The 8,729-nt window shown below is 40.7% G+C and overlaps 1 pseudogene; it reads left to right on the top strand.

The window, feature by feature from the left end:
- Window positions 1-7,871: 7,871 nt before the first annotated feature.
- LOC112473815 lies at window positions 7,872-7,987 on the top strand (annotated as a pseudogene).
- Window positions 7,988-8,729: the final 742 nt, after the last annotated feature.

Here is an 8,729-nt window from a genome sequence, read left to right as displayed (position 1 = left end):
TTCATAATACTTTAGACATTATATGCTCTTGCCAAAAAACTTTTAAGTGACTTGCAATATCTGTAGTATTTAAGTCATACACCAAACAATTCTCACCCTGTTCGAAAGTATCGTATAAATCCTGCATTCTAGTCAAACTGTTCTCTTCTCACCCTTAGCTCATTCTCTTGCTTGAAAAGAACCTTCTTCCCTCTGCTTTCCCTTCATAGCCTGTTCTTCAAGAACTAGTTTAAGTCCCAGCTTCACCAAGCCTTTCCCAAGCCCCGGGTGATAAAACCATATTTGAAACCAAGGATTCTCAATTTAGAATTCGTAGCTGGCTTCAAGGAGTGTTTGAAATCCTTGTAATTGTATTTAAAATTTTATGCACATGTTCATTATCATCAGAGTCTATAGCTTTCATCGGGTTTTCAAATACGCGTGACTACATTTCCCCCGAATTTAAAAATTACTCTCTCAACCTCTGGGGCACGTCTCCGAGCTTTCGTCTGTTACGTGTAATATCCAAAAACATTACCTACTTTTGGTATTTGTCAGCATATGCTAATTGTCTTGTATTGATATTTATCCTTTAGTATGTACTTACTGCTTTCACCCAGATTATATGCACACTCAAGGATGCGAGGGGCCTCGTTCAAATTCTTTGTATCCTGAAATATTTATCTGAGTGCCCACATGCGCCACTCTGTTCGAGCCTTTGGGATGCATCAGCAAACAAAAATCCCTCACTCATGGAGTTTATATTCTTGCAAGGAGAAGACAGAGGTTAAGCAACCAACACAAAACGGAATAGCGATTGTGCTAGGCGAAGCAGAGCAAGATAAGGGGGATTGGGAGTGTGTTGGGGTTTGCAATTTAAAATATGGTGGTCAAGATAAGCCTCACTGAGAAGGTGACATTTCAGCAAAGACTTGAAAAAGGTGCGGGAGTGGGCCGTGGGAGGGTCTGGAGGAAGAGCCGTGGCAGAGCCCCCAAGGCAAGAGTGTGCCAACATGTTCCAGAAACAGCACATGGGCCAGTGCAGGGTTTAAGAATCCGTGTGTTTGCTGGTTTGATTGTAGACTAAGGGAAGCAAGCGTGGAAGGGGAGGCCGCCTCGGAGGCTAACTGCAGTATTCCAGGCCAAAGGCAGTGGAGGCGTGGACTAGGGGCAGTAGCAGTTGAGACAGAGAGGTCAGAGAATCCTAGCTATGTCCTGAAGGTAAAGCCACTAACTAGGATTTGCCAGCGGATTAGATGCGACTTGTGGGAGAAACGGAGGAATCAGAAACGACTCCAAAGTAGACGAAAGCAACTGGAGGATGGAGCTACCGTTCGCTGAGATGAGAAGTCTAGGGAAGAGCAGCTTTTGAAAGGAAAACAGTTCCGTTTTGAACGTGTGGGCATGAGATGTCTGTTAGGCATTTGGAAGACATGGCCAGGAGGCAGTTGAATAATCAGATCTGGAGAGAAGTCTCAGCTGCCGATCTGTGTTTGGCCATCATTAGCTGATAGATGGTGTTCAAAGCCCAAATACCACCACCAAGGGGGTGAGTATGAAGTGGGATGGTCCAGGGGGTTGGGAAGAAGAGCATACCGTTTTTTTTTTGAAATTTAACACCTGTGGAGTATTCTCTTTAGGTCAAATATATTGTTTTCAGAAACAGATTAATTCATTAAGATGCAAAACATGTTTGTTTGGTTTTTAAACTTTGAGGAGAACGAGTTTGCCACAATGACCTACCAAAGAGAAATAAGCATAGATGGGTATCTTTAAGAACCACATTTGAAATCTTTACTGACTCACTTTGTGAAGTAACCAATGTCTCCGATTTATCTTGTTGGATGAGCTTACTCTATTATTACATTATGATTCAGTACTTCCTTGTGAGACCATTATGGGACCTGAAAACAAATTTGGAAAACATCCCGTCACTTAGTGTCCTTAATGCAGCACTCCCACTTTCTGCCTCCGATCTGCAGAATGGTAAAGCTGACACATCATTAGGATTGCCAAATGACGGTACGTTTTTAGATACAAGTTGATCTTGTACGAAGCTTATTCCTTCCTAAATAGTCCTTATTAAGTGGATGCAATACTTTATTTCACACATATCTTGAAATATGAGAGCTGCTTTAAGCTCTTTTAAGGTCTTTAGATACAGCGCATTTTGTGAATGCGTACTGTGTGTGCATTATGCCAAGTGCTTACACCCGTTTGCATTTCCATGTACCACCTTATGAAGTAGAACCCATTATCCCCATTTTACAAATGAGAAAACTAAGTGTAATGAAATGACTTGTCTAAGTTACTACCCTCAAGCTAGGTATTAGCAGAAACAAAATTTGAATTCAGATCTCGAAAGAGAAACATCTTGGAGTAAAATTTTTTAAATACTTGTTTTTAAACTGTACATTACTAAAAGGGGAAGGATAGCAATTCAAGTGAAACAAATGTATTTTTTAAAATTTAATTTAAAAAGCCTCAAAACTAGAAGAGACAACCCATAGAATGGCAGAAAATATTTGTAAATCATACATCTGATAAGGTACTTGCATATAGAATATAGAAAGAACTCCTACAACTCAAGAAACAACCTAAATTTAAAATGGGCAAAGACTCAGAATAGACATTTCTCCAAAGATACGCAAATGACCAATAAGCACATGAAAAGATGCTCAACATCACTATCTTCAAAGAAACGCCAATCGAAACCGTAATAAAATGCCACTTCCCTTCTACTAGTGGCTGTCATCAAAAAGACCGATGATAGCAAGTGGAGCATGCGGAGAAATTTAAACCCTCACACGCTGCTAGCAGGTGTCAAACAGCGCGGCCGCTTTGGAAAGTAGTCTGGCATTCTTCCAACGTTTGAACAGGTACCATGTGACCAGCAGTCCCACTCCTAGGTATGTACCCAAGAGAACTGAAAACATGTCCACACAAAAGCTTATCCACGAATGGTCATAGCAGTATTAGTCATAATAGCCAAAAAGTAGCAACATACCACATGTCCATTACCTGATGAAAGGATAAACAGATGTGGTATGTCCATACAGTGGAACATTATTCAGCCGTAAAAATGAAGTACCGACACATGCTACAACGTGGATAAACCTTGAAAACATTGTGCCAAATGAAAGAAGGCAGACACAGAAGGCCACATGTTGTATGCTTCCATTTATATGAAATGTCAGGAACAGGCAAGTCTGTAGAGAGAGAAAATAGGCTAGTGGTTGCCTAGAGATGGGAGGGGGAGGGGAAAGGAAGAAGGACCGCTAACGAGTACGGGGATGACGAAATGTCCTAACACTGATTGTGTGAATAGTTGCACAGTTCTGAATATGCCGAAAACCGCTGACATACACTTTAAATGGGTAAATTGTACGTGCTATTAAATCAAAACTGGAACAAACTCTGTGTAGTGCCCAGTATATCTCTTGAACAGCTACTTAATTATTGGGAATAGATACTAGGTGGTTTGGACATACCCGGTAAATGGAAGCGTTAGGTATTGTTTGGTCTAAGGGTGACATGAAGAAATTACTGAGACACTAAGGACTCCGAGAACCAGGCAGGCTGGAATCTGCCAGAGGCGTGAGCCCCGCTCCGTTTCCAAGTTCTACCTGCGTTTTTACCTCCCTCCGAAGCCGTACGCTCTTCTAGGATCGAAGGGAGTGGTCCGTCTGTTCCAAACGAATTTCCCCACCGTGCTCTTGTGGTAAGTCCCTCTAGGACTTGGCTCTCCAGCCATGTTACCGGTTCTCCTGGGCAGGACACCCCCACACACACACTGTGCGGCCCCTCCCATGCCACATAAACGGAGCTGAGCGGGGACAGAGCGGCACAGAGGAAACCGCGGGCAGTTCTGCCCCAGAGTTTGGCGGTGATGCTGCTGGTTGTCAGCAGAACTTTCTCTCTCCAGTTAAAAGCGAAACACCTCTACCTACTCCCCACCCCTCGGGTCCCAGCCTTAGAAGACTCACAGCTGCCTCCCGCCCCGCGTTTAATACAAGTCCACGTGTGCTGTCTTCATTGTCTTCGGACCTAGGGATAAGACAGGTGGGCTCCAAAACATAGTAATGAAGGAAAAAATATAGAAGGAAGATGAGAGAATCAGTTGTCACAGGCTGTGACATCTGTCACTCACAGACACAGAACCAGTTGAATTATTAAAGTATTCTTAGAACTGGGCCCTAATTAAGACATCCCTTTTGTAGACAGAACTCGTGGTAGCTTTATTTTTCATGGTTAAGCTCCATTTCTCTGTTCAATGACAGCCCGTTCAAGGAGCCCAATCAATATTGTGGGTTTTATCTCTTTAGAGATTAGAGCGAGGACATTCAAACTTAATAGCCTCAATAACAATTTCTACCTTCTATCTGAGAGCCTTAAATGGGGAAGGGAGAGGAGATTGGAAAGAGCTGGTATGCAGTATGGAAAGAGAAAAGCAACGTGCTGCTCGCACACGATTCGAGGCGCAGCGCTCGGGTCCCCAGGAGGGCCTGGCCCACACTGAGGAGCCGGTAAAGCCGAGGGATTTCTAGCCATTGACGCCTGCAGTGTTTGGGGGCCTGTGCCAGGAAGTGACATGCACTTGGTTGTTTAAAAATCCGTTTAGGAGTTCCTATTTGGAGAAGTGAGTTTATGATCTTAAAAAGCTCTAGTCCAGGGCAGCGTAGGGCGTGTTCTCTGAAGATTATTGTAAAAGGAGAACGTGTCTGTTGCCACCCCAGTTAGGCTTGGCGTTCGCTGAGGGAGGAGCCATTCTTTCTACTCTTTGTAATTAGAAGAATCCCCTCTTAGATCGTGAAGCACACAGTAAATGCTTAACAAACACTGAACTGAATTTCTAGTTTTCTTCTTTTCCATCTTCCTCATATTTTTATCTTTTTTTCCCTTTCTCTTCCTGGTGTTTCCGTTCCTACGTGCTCCCTTGCCGAGCTGTAGTGCTTGTGGTTCCTCATACCTGTCACACCTGTACTTTCGCGCCTTTCCATGAGCTGGATTCCCGTTCCCTCTGCTCATTGGAGGGGATAGGATGCTGCCTCATCCTTTAAACCTTAACTAAGAAGCCACCTCTGCCAGGTATGCTCTTTACACTGCCAGTTCATCCCTCAAGTTTCAACTTCAAGGCCGCTTTCTTTGGGAGGCCTTCCCTGACACCCCAAATTTAAGTGATCGCACGTTATGATTTTCTTAGCATTGTTAATTCCCTTTATGGTACATATCACAGTACTATATTCATGTAATGAATATATCCACATTCATTACATATCCACGCATACTTGTATGTTTACCTAAATAACATCCCCTCCCCAAGTGGACTATAAGTTCTCTGAGAGCAGGGATCTTGTCTTTTTCGTTCAGCATTTTCATCTGCACTGGGGCTGGACCTTCAGTAGGTGGTCAGTGTACTTCTGCCAGATGACTGCCTCGCCTCCTTTAAGAAACAGTCTCCAGCTTTTGGCACTTTGCATTAATACTTAACTGCTATGGCATCGATCTCATTGCCTTCTCATCTCACTAGATTGTCAGCTCTGCATGATCGTAGCTCACAGACTTGAAAACGTGCTCATTCGTGCTTGCCTTTCTCCAACCTTCCCACTGAGTTTAAACTCTGCCTTAGGGTCACCTTGCTGTGCTTTCGGATAGCTCTGCTTCCAGCTTTTTGGGGTTGTGAGGGCTCAGCCCCTTATTTTATGTATTTGGCTTTCAGGTAAATATTTAGCATGCCCATTGTCACTTCCTTAGTCCCAGCTCAGTCCATTTCCCTCTCCCCAAAAAACAAAACACTGTCCTAATCTTTATTTAGTAGGATGGACTATTGAATTTGCTAGAGAGGTTTTAACAGCATAAGAGTTATCAACTGGATACTTATTGGGTCTCTAGATCTGTTTATTGGAATAAGAAAAGATTATGAATTTGGTCATTGAACAATTTTTCTTTTTACCGTGTCTTTCATATAGAGCAGTTTTATAGTAATTGGTACTTAGTAACTTCAGTGGATCGAACATATACCCAAAATCTACAAGCCAGGTCCCCTGCAGCCAGAGTGTCTCACACAGAGTCTGCTGGATAAACACAAACCCCTCACCCAAGCTCAAGGTCCTTGATGAATTCTCTTACCACTCTCTCTTGTCTTATCTCCTACTAGTTTCCTTCATATGCTTTAACTACTGGCCTATGTAGTCTTTTATTTATTTTAACATGTCCAGAACTTTCCTGCTCCTATGCTTTCACTTCTTTCTTTGCATCTGAAATACACTTTGCTCTCATTTTCACCTGTTGAAATCCTATTTGGCCTTAAAATGTGGATGTCTTTTGACCTGGAAATTCCACATGTAGGATTTTCATACTATTGAAATAATCCTGAGGGTTGTGCATAGATATAATTTTAAAGATGTTTATTGCAGCATTGTTCATAAAAAAGATAAAGTAGAACCAACATAAATTAAGATCCATCAATATGAAACTGATTACATAAAGTGTGGAATATCCTCAGCCATAAGAAGAGATGAAATACTGCCATTTGCGATAACATGGATGGACCTCGAGATAATCATGCTAAGCGAAAAAGGCCAGACAGAAAAAGTTGAAAATCACATATCGCTTACATGTGGGATATAAACCTAAAAGCAACAAATGAACAGGACAAACAGAGACTCATGGACATGGAATATAGACTAGTGGTTGCCAGAGGGTAGGGGGTGGGGGGGGAAGGGGGAGATAGATGGGGTAAAGAGGGTCAAATATAGGGGGATAGGAGGAGGGTGAAGTGGGTAAAGGGGATCAAATATATGGTAGCTGTAGGAAACAGGACTTCAGTAAACAATAGAATATATAGATGTCAAATTATAATGTACATCTGAAAATTATATAATTAACCAATGTTACCCCACTAAACTTAAAAAAAGAAAGACATGACATGAGTTCTGTTCATGATCCCATTACTTAATGTATTGAAAGTGCTAGCCAGTGCAGTAAATGAAAGTTCAAAGTGAAATTATTATTTAGGACTATATGTTGGAAAACATTTAAGAGGGTCAACTGAAAAGCTCTTAAGAAACAATAAGATAGCATAATAGGGTACCAGGTTATAAAATTAATATTCAAACATCAGTAACTTTCTCATGTCAGAATAATAACTAATTTAAACATAGCAAAAGAAAATACCAGACTTGCAATAACAAAATAAGATACGGGAATAAACTCAGGTTGCCCGTACCCATCAGGGAAGTGGGGGCCTTTGCTGGACTGGTGTGTATGATGCCCCCTGCGGTCGAGCTGTACAGCGTCTCTGAATATACCGAGACAGTTTTCAGAAACTATTTGAAAAGTGTCGTAAAACTGTGAAGAAACTAAAGTAATTAAATGAAGACAACATTGTAAAAACGCCGGTTCCTTCTGAAGTAATGTATGAACTGAATACAATCCAAATCTAAATCAACAGAATTTTCTTAGAACTTGTCAAAATTAGTGAGATAAGTCGGACAGAGAAAGATAAATACTGTATGGTATCTCTTAATATGTGGGATTTTAAAGAACTCAAAAAAAAAAAAACCTCAGAGCTGGGTGGGAGTCAGCAGGGGCTGGGGGTGGAGCAGTAGGGTTATTGCAACTAGTAGGTAAGTCCTGGAGATCTAATACACAGTACGAGGATTATAGACAACAAAACTGCATTATAAACATTAAACTCGCTAAGAGAATAAATTTTAATTGTTCCTACCACTAGAAAAAATGATAATTATATGACATGACAAATGTTAGTTACTGCTACAATGGCAGTCATGTTACAATATAATCGTATCTCCCCCGCAAAAGAACTTGTTAAAATTATTCTAACACGCAGAAGGTCCTGGGTTCACGCCCCAGTGGAGCCACAGTCCATGGTCTACAGCCATGCCACCCTGAACAAGCCCGATGCCTGATCTCGGAAGCTAAGCAGGTTCGGGCCTGGTTAGTACTGGGATGGGAGACCACCTAGGAAGACCAGGTGCTGCAGGCATAAATAATAATAAAAAAAATAAAAAATAAAATTATTCTAAATTTAATTTGGAAGCATAAATAAGAATCACTGTGGAAAATTCCAAAAAACAAAAGTAATGTTGGAGGGAAGAGGACCTTTCAAATATTGATATGTTATAAAACATCTTTAAAATATCAATGGAATAAAAAAAATTGATGGAATATGATAGAGTACAGAATTAGACCCCAGTAAAAATCGACATTTGATAAAGATGGCGGGGTTAATTTAATAAACTAGCCATTTACAATAAAATAAATATTGATTCCTGTTTCCCTCCTTATTCCAAAATAAACTCCAGATAGATCGAAGACTTAAATATAAAATGAACCGTAAGAGTCCAAAAAGAAACTATTTGAATAAATATATTTGTAATCTTGAAATGGGGAAGGCTTTTCTAAACATAGCCCCAAACTCGAGCCGTAGGATATTTTTATTCTTTATCTTGCATGGCACAAAACACCATTTAAGAAGACAACAAACTTGGAAAAATATTTATAACACATATGGCAAGGGAATAACATCCCTAAAAATAAAAATGCTTCTCTAAATCAATTAGAAAGGAAAAATAACGCAATAGGAAAAAACAGGGAAAGAACTTACCCACTCCAAGATGCTCAACTTTTCTAATGATGAAAGAAATACAAATTAAAACGAACAAGGTTTACTATCACTTTGAAAAATACCAATTATCAATATAAAATTGATAATAGTGTTGCCACAG

The sequence above is a fragment of the Pteropus alecto genome, unplaced genomic scaffold (genome assembly GCF_000325575.1).
Source record: "Pteropus alecto unplaced genomic scaffold, ASM32557v1 scaffold8, whole genome shotgun sequence".
NCBI classification, from domain to species: Eukaryota; Metazoa; Chordata; class Mammalia; order Chiroptera; family Pteropodidae; genus Pteropus; species Pteropus alecto.
The sequence above is the reverse complement of the archived record's forward strand: the minus strand, read 5'-3'. Positions and strand labels throughout refer to the sequence as shown.